Below are 16284 nucleotides of genomic sequence, written 5' to 3'. Positions count from 1 at the left end.
TGATAAAGAATGGGGATGGAATGGGTTTGATCTCAGGGCAAGTCTCACACATGAGTGTGAAGTAGGCAAATCTCTTTTTGGAGCATTTCTCCTTATACCCCATTCTAGGTCTCATCCCACTTTCCATGACCCTAACACAGTCCTGCACACCTGCAGCTCTACTTATGCCTGCATCCCTCTTCTTTACAATTACTTCTTTACAATTACAAGTCACCCACCCATTTACTTAACAAATATATTGAACACCTGATATATACCAGATTTTGTTCACACACCCCTGCCCTGACAAAATACATGCTAATTAACTTTATGCCTTAAGATATAAGAGTTCCTGAGGATAACTACATTAGGGAGCAAGGTTAGGGCTGGGATTATTCTGCTTTTAATATATACAGGGAGATGGACTTAAACAAGTGAGTCTCTAATAAAGGACATACAAGGCAGAGAAGGTGACAATTTGGGGCAAGAGGTCCTGTTCAGCTCCTCAGGAATCCCATCACTTATGTGAGCTCCCCAAAAGTAGTCTTAGTCGCTTTGTTCCAAAACTGAGCAAATGGGAGTGGCAGAGGAGCCTCAGAGAACACTTATTCCACCTGCTTCTTTCTTCATATGAGAAAGTAAAGCTTAGAGAAGGTGTTATTTTTCCAAGGTACTACTGACTAGTTGCAGAGCAGGGTCTAGAAGCAATTTTCCATGGTCCCTGCCGGGTGTTCTCTCTAGGGGTCTACTAATCTTTTAACAAAACATCCCCACCCACTTGCTGTCTGTTGCAGTTTTGTTAACAGACTTTATTTTTTAGGTCAGTTTTAGATCCATGGAGAAGTTGAACTTAACTTAGAACTTAATTTAGCTCTTGCATGGATCAAGTCTTTGATATTGTATCTAAAAAGTCATTGCTAAACCCAATATCTACAGTCCTATTTATCTTCTAGGAGTTTTATAGTTTTTCATTTTACATTTAAGTCTATTATCCATTTTGAGTTAATTTTTGTGAAGGGTATAAACTCTGTGTCTAGGTTCATTTTTTTTGCATGTGAGTGCCCAGTTGTTTTAGAATCATTTGTTGAAAATACGATCTTTGCTACAGTGTATTGCCTTTGCTCCTCTGTCAAAGATCAGTCACCTATATTTGTGTGGGCCTATTTCTGTGCTCTCTATTCTGTTCCATTGATCTGTCTATTCTTTCACCAATACCACACTATTCTGATTCATGTAGATTCACAGCAAGTCTTGCATTTGGGTAGTGTCATTCCTCCAACTTTGTTTTCCTTCATTAACATTGTGTTGGCTATTCTGGGTCTTCTGCCTCCCCATGTAAACTCTAGAGTCTGCAAAATAACTTTCTGGGTTCTTCACTGGGATTGCATTGAATCTGTAGATCAACTTAGGAAGAACTGACATCTTGATGATATTGAGTCTTTCTATCCATGAATGTAGACAAACTCTTCCTTTATTTATTTGATTTCTCTCATCGGTTTTCCTCTAAAAATCGTGTGCATATTTTGTTGATTTATACCTACATATTTCACTGGGGTGTCAACATAAATGGTAATTTTTTAAAAAAATGGTATTGTTTTTAATGTCAAATTCCACTTGTTCATTGCTGGTATATAGGAAAGCAATTGACTTTTATAGATTAACTTTGTATCCTGCAAACTTGCTATAATTGCTTGTTAATTCCAGGCAATTTTTGGTCAATTCTTTTGGATTTTCTACATGAACAACAAAGTCACCTGCAAACAAAGACATTTATTTCCTGCGTCACAATCCCTATACCTTTTATTTCCCTTTTTGTCTTAATGCATTAGCTAGGACTTTTAGTACAATGTTAAAAGCAAATGTTATGAGGGGACATCCTTGCCTTATTCCTAAACTTTTCAGGAAATCTTCAAGTTTCTCTCCATTAAATATGAAACTTACTGTAGGCTTTTGCAGATGTTCTGTATAAAGTTGAGGAAGTTCTCCTCTATTCCTAGTTTGCAGAGAGGTCTTTTCCATTATGAATGAGCGCTGGATTTCTTCAAATGTTTTTTTTCCTACGTCTATTATGATTATTTGATTTTCGAATGTTGAACTATCCTTGCATGCATGGAATATATCCCATTTGGTCAAGGTATAAAATTCTTTTCTTTTTTGTTTGTTAGATTTTGGTCACACCGCATGGCTTGTGGCATCTCAGTCCCCTGACCAGGGATCGAATCCCAGGCCCAGCAGTGAAAGTACTGAATCCACCAGGGAATTCCCTACAAAATTATTTTTATTCATTGTTGGATTCAGTTTGCTAGTTTGTTTTTAGACAGATTACTAGGCTCTCCAATGCATTTATCTCCTCTTTCTCTAAAACTGGAATAATAATCTTTGTCCCAGATGTTTTTCTAAAAGCCCTGTGCTGCCAATCTGCAGGAGCAGTGAAAACCCATTAGCTCAGGAGCTAAGCCTTATTTTGAATACAGCTCTGCCACTCCTCAACTATGTAGTCCCAGGCCAGTCATTCACCATCCTGAGGACTTCACTCACTTATTTACCATGGAATCACTAAGGACAGCCAGCATTTAAAAGCAGTTTCTCAAAATCTCAATTAGATCACTAACTTGTTTTATTTCTGTAGAGATGATTAAATATACTATGTATGTGAAAACACTTATTTTCTCCTCTTTTTTTCTATCCTGAGATTGCATTTTCCGATAAAGCATGATCAATCAAGCCTTGCTATGTATTCTGTTTTCTAAAAAACTTGAGCCACGGTGTTCATTTAAAGTACCATTATTATTAGGAACATCATCATAGCATTTTTTTCTTTTCATTCATTTCCTATTTTAAGTAGCTGACTATTCATCAAGGCTATCCTTATTAAACAATTTTTTTCAGGTGAAACCAGATTAAAAAGGATACCAAGTACAGCTCAGAGGAAGAAAATACATCCTAAAAGAACAATGAGAATATTAAAGATTTGTCTGTAAGGATGAAATAGGTACCCCTTCTGTTTCAGGAACTCCTCTGCTTTAGCAACCATCTGACTGGTGCTAACATGTCCCGTGAGTCCCCCATTAGAAGCCTCTTTTAAAAAACTCCAGTCACATGGTCCCTTGAGGTGCGTACCTAGCCATAAGCACACACACACATACACATGCACACACCACGGGTGGCCCAGAGCAGTTCTCCATTTCATATTTCCCAAAGTCTAAGGCCATGGTTCCCTGATTTTCCTCTCTTGCAGGTCTTTTCATAAAGTAAAGACCACTTTGTCACAAAAATATAGGAGTTACATAATCTCAAAGTAAATTGCTTTTCTTTCAATTAAATAAATTTAGCCTTAAGAAAAAGTCCCTACATTATCCTTATTTTTCTTATTTTACCTCATACTGGTGAAATTTTGTCACAGACTGGTGTTTGGAAACCACTGGCAGAGGGACAACTCAGTTAATGAGCTAAATAGAGAACTGGGAAAGGCTGACTCACCTCACCAAGGTGAGGAATGTTCCAGTATAGAAAAACACCAGGAAATACCCAATCCGAAAAGGAGAGTTTAGGATCAACCTCAATATTTTAAGTGGTTAAGACCACTGTGCATTTAATAGCTGTTGTACAGCAAAAGAGGTGGGAGAGTGTTGGTCCAGGCACCCAGGCCTTCTCTTTCTTTTGCAGAGATCATCCTTACAACCAAAATCAAAGGCCCAATATTTCATTACTTTTATAGCTATTACTTCAATATAATTTTTCTCCAAATATATCTGAGGTATTACAGGCAATGTGATAAAAACACTGAGAAAGATTAGCATTCATGAACATATGTTTGTTTTGAGAACATGACCCTGGCAGAGTGTGAAGTACTGGGCTTTTTAGGTATCATTCAGAGCAGGACCAAAGTCCCTGCCCATGAAGTCCTAACTTTTCAAGTTTATATACACACCACACACATAATATGAAAGACACAGGGCATCCCAAATAGTTTTCTATTTGGTTTTGATTCCTGCTTTAATTCCCTAATAGAAGAAAAAAAAAAAAAAAAAGGAAGGAAAGAGGATGGGAGGGAGAGAGGGAAGGAGGGCGGGAAGAAGGGAAAATGCAAAGCAATAATGGTGGTTCCCAGAAAGAAGGACAATGGCCGGTGGGAGATTTATGGGAAGTGAAAGCCCTGATCCTGCCCAGCTTGTCCGGGAACTCCTCCTGCTGGAGGGTGATTTGTTAACTGCTGTCTGGTCAGCATTTCCAGGGAGTCAGTTCTGGACTCTAATCCTCACATTTAGAATCACCAAACCCAAGCCAAGGTTGTTTTCCAGGAACAGGGCTTTATAGGATGAGGCTACTTCACGCATTGTGTAGTAATTAGTGAATACTCTACTTCATATTTAAGTACAGTCAGGGCAGAAAAAAATGTAGTAATATTACCAAAGCTTGGAAAACTAATTAAAAGAAAATTCATTTCTTTCCAGCATAGATATGGCCCCACATGACAGTAGGTATGAAATGATTAAATACTCAAACCTCTGAATTGGTAAAGTCATGAAAGACTTTCATTGATGCTTTGAGTAAATATATGACACCAATAGTTCTGTTTAATACATCACTTTTCACTTCGATAGTAATAGCAGCTAGCATGTACTGAACTCTTCCCACATGCCAGCCACTGTCCTAAACACTGGTGTCACCTGCGATATTGCATTTAGTCCTCACAATAGTCCAGAAAGTTAATTGATATAATTATGTCCATTCTACAGATGAAGAAACAATGTCTCAGAAAGTTCAAGTAACTTATTCAAAGTTAGTTCAATGATAAAGGTGAAGCCAGGGTTTGAGCCCAAATAGTCCAATTGCAGAGCCCCATGCCCTAAGACCATTATATATTTCTTTCTATTCTAATAGTTACTTTTCTCACTCAAAGTCACTCTGAGCTTTAAAGTCACATAGATATAGATTTAAATCCTGATATGTGAGCCTAGAAAAGTCATTGAATTTCTTGGAGTCTTAGTTTTTAATTTGTAAAACAGGGGTAATCACGCCACTCTGCAAGATTACTGTGATAGTGAGAGGTAGTACATGGTAGCCTTTTAATACATGGAAAGTATTACCACAGCACAGACAGGGCACAGACCATCAAGATTAAAAAGGGAAAATAAGCAGACAAAAGCAAAAAACAGACCCAGGCACTCAGGACCTATCTCCAGGGTAAGGGATAATTGGTAGTAGAGCATCTTCACAAAGATTGAAGGAGTAACTTCCCTTTAAGCAATTCAGTTGATAAAGTAAAAGTTGCATATACTTGCAAATAAGATTTCAGTTAATAACATTTAAAACAGAACGCAACAAACAAACAAAAACCAACAAGAAAGAGAAGTAGGTCCTGTACAAAGGAAGAAAACCAAACCCAAACTATTACAAAAGATTATGCTCTGAGCCACACCAAGCCAGATTAATTCACATAGTAAAGAAGGAATTAATGCTTGTATCAGAATACATCTGCCAGTCATATAACATAATATCCACAAAAGCGTGTTAAACCAGGCATAGTTTTTTATCCTATGCTGTGGAGGAGTCATCTCTGTGACTCTGTTGTCTCAAAGAAGCTGTAAGTTAATCACTCTGGTAGAACCCTAGACAGAGTGGACATCCACTGGCAATTGCTGTCAAGAATCTGTTGTGTAGTGTGGGAAAACAAATAGAAAACAGACCTTAGAGAAGATCACGTTGGCCAGGTCTCCAGCATTTTTGTGCTCTGCATTCTCTAAGTAATGCAATTTCCCAGTCCAGTTGCCTTTCCACTGTGGAAACACGAAAGATCTAAGATGAAAAGAAAAGAAACATTAGGAAAGAAAGAGTGGAAATGATAGCACAAATAGCAAAAGTGCAATCTAAAATAGTCTGAAAGGGGAATCTGCTGTGCTAGAGCAGAAATCTCCATGAGCATTTTGCTACCATATGTTGGAGTCTTCCATTCTGTAGGTCCCTATCTTCACTGTGCACTGCAACAAAAAGGTAAAATTTATGAAAATAAAACATATTTTTTACTAGTGTGTTTTGTGTACATACATTTTGCAGACAAAAGCTTGAATTTTAAAAATTCAATTAAACTTGCAGTTTTAAGATTTACTTAATTCCTGTCTACTAAAACAAAATCAACAATCTTTTGGAGAGATCCTTCAAAAAGGCTTTCATTCATCAAATGTTACTATGTCTTTCAGAAACTGACTTTAAAGACAGTTATTAGAATACAAAACAAAAATATTCTTATGACTGTATTTTTCATTTTATCCCATGCCATGGTGTTTTAATCTGTTATTATTACTGGAATACCTAGTAGGCACTCATGGATATTTGTTAAATAATAGGAAGAATTTGCTAAGGAGTTTTAAATCCTTTCATGATTTATAATTTACCATTTCACAGTAATTAAGACCAAGAACTCTGAGATCAAATGGACCTAATTCACTATCTGTGTCCTTAAGCAAGTTTTTGTAACTTTCTTAAGCTTCAGATTTTTTATTAAAAAAAAAAACTCAATATATAATTACTTCTTCCTTTGGGTGGTCACTTAGAATAATAAGATCATTAATATAAAACTCTTAGCTCAGAACCATGCTCATGGTTTTAAAGTGCTAAAAATCATTAGCTACTAACAATATTACACCTCATCTTAGGCAAATAAGGTACACAATTCTTTAATCTATTAAGCCTTGTGATAGATACTATGTGGTCATTGCAAAAGGACATACTTTTTGATGGAGATTCGTGAGACTCATCAACAAACATGAACAAAAAATGTCTCAGAATTTGACTGGTTCATGACTTCATGGTAGTGTATTGGTAGCAGGAAATGGAGGTGGATTCACTAGCAGAGGCAAGAGGACAGAGACCAGGAGAGAGAGAATAATACACTAAGAGACAAAAGGGAAGGCCCCATTTTCTGAAGCTGAGCCTCATACTATGTTTGACAGGCACCACTGAAAAAGCTGGGTCACCCATAATAACAATTACATGGGAAGAAAAGGATGCCCCTCCCTATTTTTTGGCAGGGGAGAGGCAAGGAGGAAGATGGAAAGAGGAGAAAGAAGCAGAAAACTTCACTATACACAAAATGGAGATCAAAGTGGGCCTGTGGGGGGCAGTGCAGTGTCGTGGACAGAGCATTGGCTTTATAACAGGATAGATCTAAATTTGGTTTTCTAGCTGGGTTATTTGTTTCCTAGGTTAAGTACCTGTTGCTCTTTAACAACTTGTGCCCCTGTCACTTCATTGTTGTAATGGTAATAAATATCATAATTATAAAGTATTTAAATTAAAAATTATCACTATAATTATGTCATAGGGACATTGTGAAGATATAATGAAACAAGAAAGCTGATTGAGTGCCCAATCCATTTTCTAGTCTTAGGAAATACTTCTCACATTCTGTAGGCAAGGAAGGTACAAAAAGGCTCGCTGAAGCATTGTTTCTTACACTTGTTTACTTGTTTCCTCTATAAGCATTCCTGGTATTTGTGGGAGATCTGTGCTGTGTCAATTTAGCTAAGCTGGGATAACATTTCCCAGAATCCACGTTTCCCTCACTTCAAGCCGAGACTGCGAAGGTGGAAGGGAAGCCAGCTAGCTTGTGGTGCTGGAAAGGTTGGTGCAGCACAAGGTGCTGTTGCAGCTCCTGCCTTGTGGTTCTGACTCCCTGGCTTCTTGGCTGGAGGGTGGCAACAGCCGGATACCTAACTCCTCCAGATCCTACTGCATCTCCTGCTCTGAATTCTCCAACTCCTGGCCCAGACATGTGTTTAGCAATGTGACAAAGCAGCACCAGCTTCTCCTGAAGAAAACCCTCATCGTCAAAGTTTGAAACTTGGAGGCAATAAGGAACCCATACAGGTTCCAGTTCATTCTTGAGGGTTGCAGCTGAAACTTGCAGTTTCCTGTTTGGCCTTGTTTCCACAACCATCTTCTCTTCCCAATCATCTGCCTGTGGACATTAGGTTCCAGCACTAGACTCAGACACTAAACTTCACATACACTGTTTCTCCTGCCTCCGTAACTGTGTAAGGTCAATCCTTGGGCCAGGAAGATCCCACATGCTGCAGAGGAGATAAGCCCGTGTGCCACAACTACCGAAACTGTGCTCTAGAGCTCTCGAGCCACAACTATTGAGCCCACTTGCTGCAGCTACTGAAGCCCATGCACCTAGAGCCCATGCTCTGCAACAAGAGAAGCCACCGCACTGAGAAGCCCACGCACCACAACGAAGAGTAGCCCATGCTCCCCACAACTAGAAAAAAGCCCCAACACAGCAATGAAGACACCCCGCCCCCAAAATAAATTTTAAAAAATACATTTATAGATATATTCATATATTTATCCTGGTCATCTTACTTCTCTGATAATCTGATAAGAACCTTAACTGATACAGTGGGCTCTCTCTCTATGTTCCAGGAACTATGTTATGGACTGACAAAACTGATGAATAAGGTACTGACCGTATAGTTACAAAATTATCACAGTTCTTAAAGGAAAAATCAGTCCTCACTCATCATATAAGAAATTGTAAAGTTCCTTTGGATTTGCCTATTCTGAAGAGATTGTATAAATGAAATTATATAATATCTGACCTATCGTGTCTGTTTTTTTTTTCACTTAGCATATTTACTAAGTTTATCCATATTGCTGGATGTATCAGTACTTCACACTTTAATGGCTGAATAATACTCAATTGTATGGATATATCACATTTTGTTTATTCACTTATCCATTGATGGACATTTGGGTGGAACTATGTAGTTCCAAACTAAATAGCGATAGTTATACAACATTGTGAACATACTAAATGCCACTGAATTACACACTTTAAAATTGCTAATTTTATATTATATAAATTGCGCTTCAACAAAAAAACTTAAGGTTATGAAGTTATAAGGTTGGTTTCCTTTAGTTTGAAAAAATTTACACATATCTATAATTGTTCAGAGTGAAATTGAAGAGACTCCATTGCAGTTTATGGGAGCCAAACCAGTAAAAAGTATGTTCATTAGACTAGATATTTGCAGTGATAAGGTCAGATGTTTTCCACATTTGACTCCAATTTTCTACGTATATTATTCTTTGCTCTGCTATTTTGCTACAAGCCTTCCATTGATTGGCTTCCTGACATGCACATAAAATCAATTAGCATTTAGCCTCTGAGAATAATTCTCTTAACAGATTACTGCTTTCACCATTAAGCCAGCAGAGAAACATTTCTTTCCACACCACCCCATACTTATTTAGGAAGGCATTTGGTAACACTTATCAGCCTGCACATGCCAACAATTAGATGTCAATAGAATTTCTATGTTCAATCCTTTGTATACAAGGAACATATTAGCCAAAATTTCCAGTCCTCTCATAATTTTTCTGAATTCATCAGTTTTTGTCCTTTTACCATGGGGTGACTTTAGAGACATCAGATAAAGGCCTACATTTGCCTCCAAACTTCCCCTAAAAAGGGGACAGTATGAAAGTAGATTTCAAGAGTGAGGATATGCTGAGCCAGTTCTCTTTCTCTCATGTTTCAGGAGGTACAATAAAAAGCGAGTATTTTCCTTCAACTGCTAACTCCGATTGCTTTTTGTTATTATTGTTTTACTTCTTTCTTACTCCAAAGATCTAATATGAATATTATTGTCTTACAGAAATTTCTGACCCAATCTCCCTCCACTATTCGTCTCTTACACTGTACTCCAGCCACCCTGGTTTACATTTGACTCCTAGAACACGTAAAACTCATCTCCAGCTCAAGACCTTTACAGCTGCTGCTCCTTCTGCTTGAATATTCTTCTCAACAAGGCAATATTTTCATCATTCAAGTTTCGAATCATCTAATACCTTTTCCCATTGCGCTCCCCTAGCTATAGCAACCCTTTCAGTCATACTCTACCACATTACCCTATTTATTTTTTATTTTCTGTATCCCATAAGTATATCATATGATTCTTAACACAGGGGGGACTCTGCCTGTCTAGCTGACAGCTGTTTTCTCAGAGTTTTGAACAATGCTGAAGCAGATAGGAGATGTACAATTAATATCTTGACTAATAAACTAACAGGTACTAATCATGTTAATAAATGTAAAATTGCAGTGTGATTCATAGTGGTGCCATCCTTGTAACAGAGGATATTGGAAAAGACTGGGCGTGTATTTGTATATGCATGTATGTATGTACATATGTATGTATGTATGTATGTTGGTTGGTTGGTTAGGGTTTCTTGAAGCGGCGAAAGCAGCAGGTTATAAGTTCGGTTTTGATATTTTCATTCTGAAGTATTACTGATATTCCAAGGAGTGATATCAAATAATTTTGCAGATTAGACTGAACTTAAAAATTAGAGGTGTGGTATAGGGATAAATTCATGAGACATCTGCTTCTCAGCACTTATTAAATGTGGGCATGGATAAGATCATCCAGGAGTAGCAAGAAGAATAGGAAGAGAGGAATGCAAGTAAGAATGGATAACAATGGAAAGGAAATAACAGGAGTGGTCAGTGAGAGAGGAGGATAACCATGCAAGCGAGGTAGCCTGAAGAAGAGACTCGTTATGGACTATGTCCTCCAAAAATCCATTCGTTGAAGTCCTAATCCCTAGTGTAATGATATTTGGAGATGGGGCCTTTGAGAGGTAATCAGATTTAGATGAGGTCAAGGTGGAGCCCCTGATGGGATTAGTGCTCTTATAAGAAAAGAAGGATACACCAGAGCTTTCTCTCTCTCTCTCCCCTGTGTTTGAACAAAGAAGAGGTCATGTGAAGACACAGTGAGATGGTGGACCTCTAAAGGCCAGGAAGTGAATTCTCATCAGGAACCGAAACTACCAGTACCTTGATCTTGGACTTTCAGCTTCCAGAACTGTAAGAAAATACATTTCTGTTGTTTAAGTCAATTAATCTATGGTATTTCATTACGGAGCCCAAGTTGACTAAGACAGGAGTGTTTCAAGAAGGAGAGAATTGGATATATGTATATGTATAACTGATTCACTTTGCTGTACAGCAGAAACTAGCACAACATTGTAAATCAACTACACTCCAATAAAAATTCAATTTAAAAAAAAGGAGAGAATTGTATAATGTATGAGATGCTGCTGAACCTGAAGTCAGATGAAGACTGAAAAGTATCCACTGAATTTAGTCACATGTAAGTATGGAATATACATATGGGACTTCCATATATATGTAATATATCCTAAAACCATTTGGTGATATGCCTTACTACAACTTCACAACACTGTGAATTTATGTCCTATTTATATTTCACGCTAACTTTAAGATTTTTACTGGAGACTCTACTTCCTAACTAACTTATTCCTCTACCTTTTTGTTCCTTATTTTTTTTAAGCTCTTTATTGGAATATAATTGCTTTACACTGTTGTGTCAGTTTTTGAGGTACATCAAAGTGAATCAGCTGTATTTATACATATATCCCCATATCCCCTCCCTCCCGTGACTTCCTCCCACCCTCCCTATCCCAGCCCTCTAAGTCATCACTCATCCTCAAGTTGATCTCCCTATGTTATGCAGCAACTTCCCACTCGCTATCTATTTTACATTTGGTAGTGTATATACGTCAGTGCTACTCTCTCACTTCGTCCCAGCTTCCCCTTCACCCCCCTACCCCATGTCCTCAAATCCGTTCTCTACATCTGCATCTTTGTTCTTGCCCTGTCATGGCTTCATAAGTACCATTTTTTTAGATTCCACATATATGAGTTAGCATAAGATATTTGTTTTTCTCTTTCTGGTTTACTTCACTCCCTATGACAGTCTCTAGGTCCATCTACCTCACTACAAATAATTCAATTTCATTCCTTTTTATGGCTGAGTAGTATTCCATTGTATATACATGCCACAACTTCTTTATTTGTTCCTTATTTACTATGTTTCCTACAGAAACCATTTTACATGTCTTTTTATGTAAGATTCTTTACATGACTTTCTCTCATGTAAAGGTCATTGGTCAAGATTTCAGTGACCTTGAATCATTCAAAATGTCCACAGATCACTTCTCCAATTTGAAACAATTACCAATTCAGACCTGCTATCATCATTACAGACTTTAGATGCTTATTTTATTGTATTTTATTTTATTTATTGATTTTTGGATTTAAACAATAAATATTTATCTCATAATTGTGTGTCTGAAATTCAGGAGCAGCTTTGCTTAGTGGTTCTGGTTCAGGATCTTTCAAGAAGGCTGCAGTCGGCACTATTTACAATAGCCAGGACATGGAAACAACCCAAATGTCCATAAACATGGACAAAGAAGATGTGGATGGATAAAGATGTGGTATATGTACACAACGGAATATCACCCAGCCACAAAAAGGAACAAAATTGTGCCACCTGCAGAGACGTGGACGGACTCAAAGACCATCACAAAGAGTGAAGTCAGAAAAATAAATATTGCATATCAATGCATACATATGAAATCTAGAAAAATGGCACAAATGAACTTACCTGCAAATGTATGGACACCAAGCAGGGAAGGGGGGGGTGAATTGGGAGATTGGGATCAACATACATACATTATTATGTATAAAATAGATAACTAATGAGAACCTACTGTAAAGCACAGGGAGTTCTGCTCGATGCTCTGTGGTGAACTAAACGGGAAGGAAATCCAAGGAAGAGGGGATACATGTATAAATTTGGCTGCTTCACTTTTAGATGCTTATTTTAGATTTTGACTCTATGGGAATGCTGAGCACAAATGACCATATATTCTGTTTCGAACATCTTGTTTTGACAAGCTCTGGGCGTTCCAGTCATATGCTGAACAGTTGAGAAATTGTAGCCTCTCCAGCAGTTTTCATTCACAGCTTCTATTTAGGTGTTCATCCTCTGAGTGTAGAGGACATTTGTCATACAGGCAAGTTCCCCACCAATGCCCCTTTCCTTGTAGGGAGAAACCAGAGATCATTGGAATACCATCCAATGATTTTTCTTTTTTCTTTGGAGTACCATTAGCCACAACAGAAGCAAATGTTCCAGTCTCAGTCAACCAGAGGCTCCAACATGGGACAGTGACTCTTTAGCAAGGAACACAGAACCAAAGGGACCATTTAGATTCATTCACAGCAGCAGCAGCAGCAGCAGCAGCAACAACAACAGCAGCAGCAGCAGCAGCCATTATGTCCTGCGTGCAGCAGCAGCTCTAGAAGATTCTGCATGGGCTAAAAGACCTGGCTTCCTCCCTCTTGGCATAAAAGAACAGAATTGCCTTGGTTCAAATTCAGTATCTATGCCTGGTTCTCCATCCTCCCATTGATTTTGTGATATCCTCAGTATCCTTGCAAATTTATACACTTTTTTTTTTCCTTTTCTTTTTTCCTAACATTAGCCAGTTAGTTTTTGTTACCTGCAATCAACACATTCCAAACGAATAGAGAGGGAGACTTCACATGATGGACCCAAGTAAGAACCTAGTAACCATGCTTAGTGGCTGAGCTGGCACTTCCTAACAGAATTGTTACGTTTGGCAGATTTCAAAGGAGAAAAAAACCCACTGCTTTGTCAGAGCTTCTGTTGCCAGTGACTATCACTGTGGGGGTATTCTCTAGAGAAAGAGAACACTGGGGAAAAAACCCAGCATTGCAATTTAGATTGCCACTCCATTTAATAAATGGGGAAATGGTATTACTTTACTGGTAATTAATTTATTTAAAAGCCCACGTAAAATGTCAGCTGGACTCTGTTTATTGGAACATGTCAACACATTAGTAAACTTAGCCTTGTTGATTTACCCAAGACAGCTAGGCTGACAAATTTCAATTGAGCCTGTTACAAAGCTGGCTCTGACTTGTAAAAATGTCAATTTTGAGTTGACACTAAGTAGGACTATATATGTACATATGTATTTTCCCACCTCTAATGAGAGACACAGACATATGAAAAAGTTGTTTATCCTTTGAGCATCAAACGTCATACTGAGTCCCTTTGAAACGTTAAAATTTGGAGCCACTGCTCTGTTATCTACAGAGAAAAAAACAATACTGTGGGTTCAGGAGAAATGGATAGGAGAGTTTGAAATGGGAAGAAAAACATCAACAGGAATGATAAACTGGGTTTTAATGACAAAGTCACTTTGCCAACTGCAACTCGGGTGCAGGGTAAGTTGATCTGACTTCATTAGGTGATAGTCAGCCTCCCAAAGCCATCATCAGGCTGGAAGAAAGCCATATGTGTTGGTCGCACAAATGGACATTGATTTTTCAATAAACTGGAACCCAAAGCCAACATCACTCCAATGATATCTTTTCTCAGGAGAGAGGATTTCTCGCTCACGCCTGGCACCATGTCTCAGCTCTTATATTACAAGAATTACATGGGTGAAGCAGAGTAGAAAACATCAGCTCACTTAAGTCATGTGATAAATGAGGCAATTAAGTCAATTAGATGCACAGTTACTGAGTTATATCTATTTTGCTTTGTAAAATATAATTTTAAATAGGATCATCTGTCTTACCATACTTGACAGCATTAGAATTCTGTGGGGCAAAAAAAAATGTGGTTCATTACTCTATAAAAACAGTACCTACTCTCTCAACTGGATAAAGTAACCTTGCTCAAGTTGGAGGTTGTTATCTCTTAACTCTTTCTCTGTAAGAAGGCAGAATACATTTTGTATTTGCTAGTTGTTCACATTTCTTTAAATGAATGGCTTTTCTACCAGTCATCATGTGTTTGGGGGGATTAGTAGACAGAATATTAAGTTTTTCAATGCATGATTTACCAGATGCATCTCTTTCTGGAGGAAGAGAGAAAGTGTAGTTGAAGCAGATTTACATTGTTCTGGGCGGCATTACTTGAATGACTTTGTAATGAAAAGATGAGCAGGCACCCTTGTCTAAGAGAAGAAGGCCAGGACCTTTAAATGGCTTAACCACTCTCTCCCGTTGGTATGCAGACCTTGTCACTGGGGATGAGGTATATGCATCTACACAGGAGCCAAGGAGGCCTTTCCAGTGACCATAATAAGACCCTCTGCTTTGGGAGGAACACTTCTAGAGCCTGTGACAGATTGTAATAGTCCTACCTAAGGTGTGTGGGCAAGTTAGGACTCCAGGAACCACTAACCATGAATGATGGTAATACTGGACTGGTGACCAAGGCTAGATTAGAGGCTTATCAAGAAATTGCTTATGAGCCAAATTATGTGTCCTTTATTTTAAAGTAGTGAACCAACTAAACTTAGTGAGCCATTTAAAAGTTAGAATATTTCACATATAAATATGAATTACTTTGGCCAGGACACATGCTCTTCAGTTTGTTCAAAAGCCTATCACTCACATATATACTCTTACTCTCCTTGCTTCACTCTTTTCTTTAACTTTCTGGAACATATAAGACAGTTGAGTTCTTCATCTTTTGCCAAGATGGTTGTGGGGAGAGGGTACCAATTCTATCACAGAATGGGGCTGAGAGTGGAAGCCCGTTTAACCCCACCACATGGGAGTATGGTTGAGAAACTTTGCCTGAACATGTGGAAAGAAACTGAATTGTAGCCTTGGGAACATCCTTAGTTGAACTGGGGGTGTGAGTTGTTATCTCACACACAAGGGGTGGGGATCTAGCAAGGGCGTCATTGCAGGAGAGGACAAGGACATTAAACATGGATTTTTAAGATATAATTGCTGGTCAAAGAATATGTAAATCTTAAATTTGAAAAATATTGTCAAGTTGACCTCAGAAAGGTAGAACCAGGTTATATATAAAACAACAGTTCATGAGAACATGAGTTTGCATACTATTCAGCAATGGCTATTATTGATCTTTTTAAGTTTTGCTAACCTGATGGGGAAGAGTTGCTGCTTTGATTTGAATTTTCCTGAATACTGTGAGTTTAAGCATATTTTCAGATCTATGCTGGCCATTTTTATTTTTTCTAAGAACTGACAATCTGTAACTATTGTTCCTTTTTCTTTTTAGGTTATTTGGTTTTCTTTTTTGAACTGTAGGAACACTTTCTTTGTCATATTTGTTACAAACATTTTTCTCCCAGTCTGTTAATGGCCTTTTAACTTTGCTGTTGCATCTTTCATTGTGCCGAAATTGCTAATTTTTATTTAGAAAACCCATTAAAGTTTTTAAAAATGATTTTTGGGTTTAATGTCTTTCATAGATCCTCTCAGCTCCATGATCACCAAAATAATCTCCTAAATTCCTTCAACAAAGCTCTTGGTGTTTTATATTTGTATTTGATTATTTAATCATCTGAAAGTTGTTTTATGTTTGCTATGAATAGAAACATATTTTTTTAAATAAATAGATATCAGATTAC

This window comes from Hippopotamus amphibius, chromosome 5 (genome assembly GCF_030028045.1).
Source record: "Hippopotamus amphibius kiboko isolate mHipAmp2 chromosome 5, mHipAmp2.hap2, whole genome shotgun sequence".
Lineage (NCBI taxonomy): Eukaryota > Metazoa > Chordata > Mammalia > Artiodactyla > Hippopotamidae > Hippopotamus > Hippopotamus amphibius.
This window is presented reverse-complemented; position numbering follows the sequence as displayed.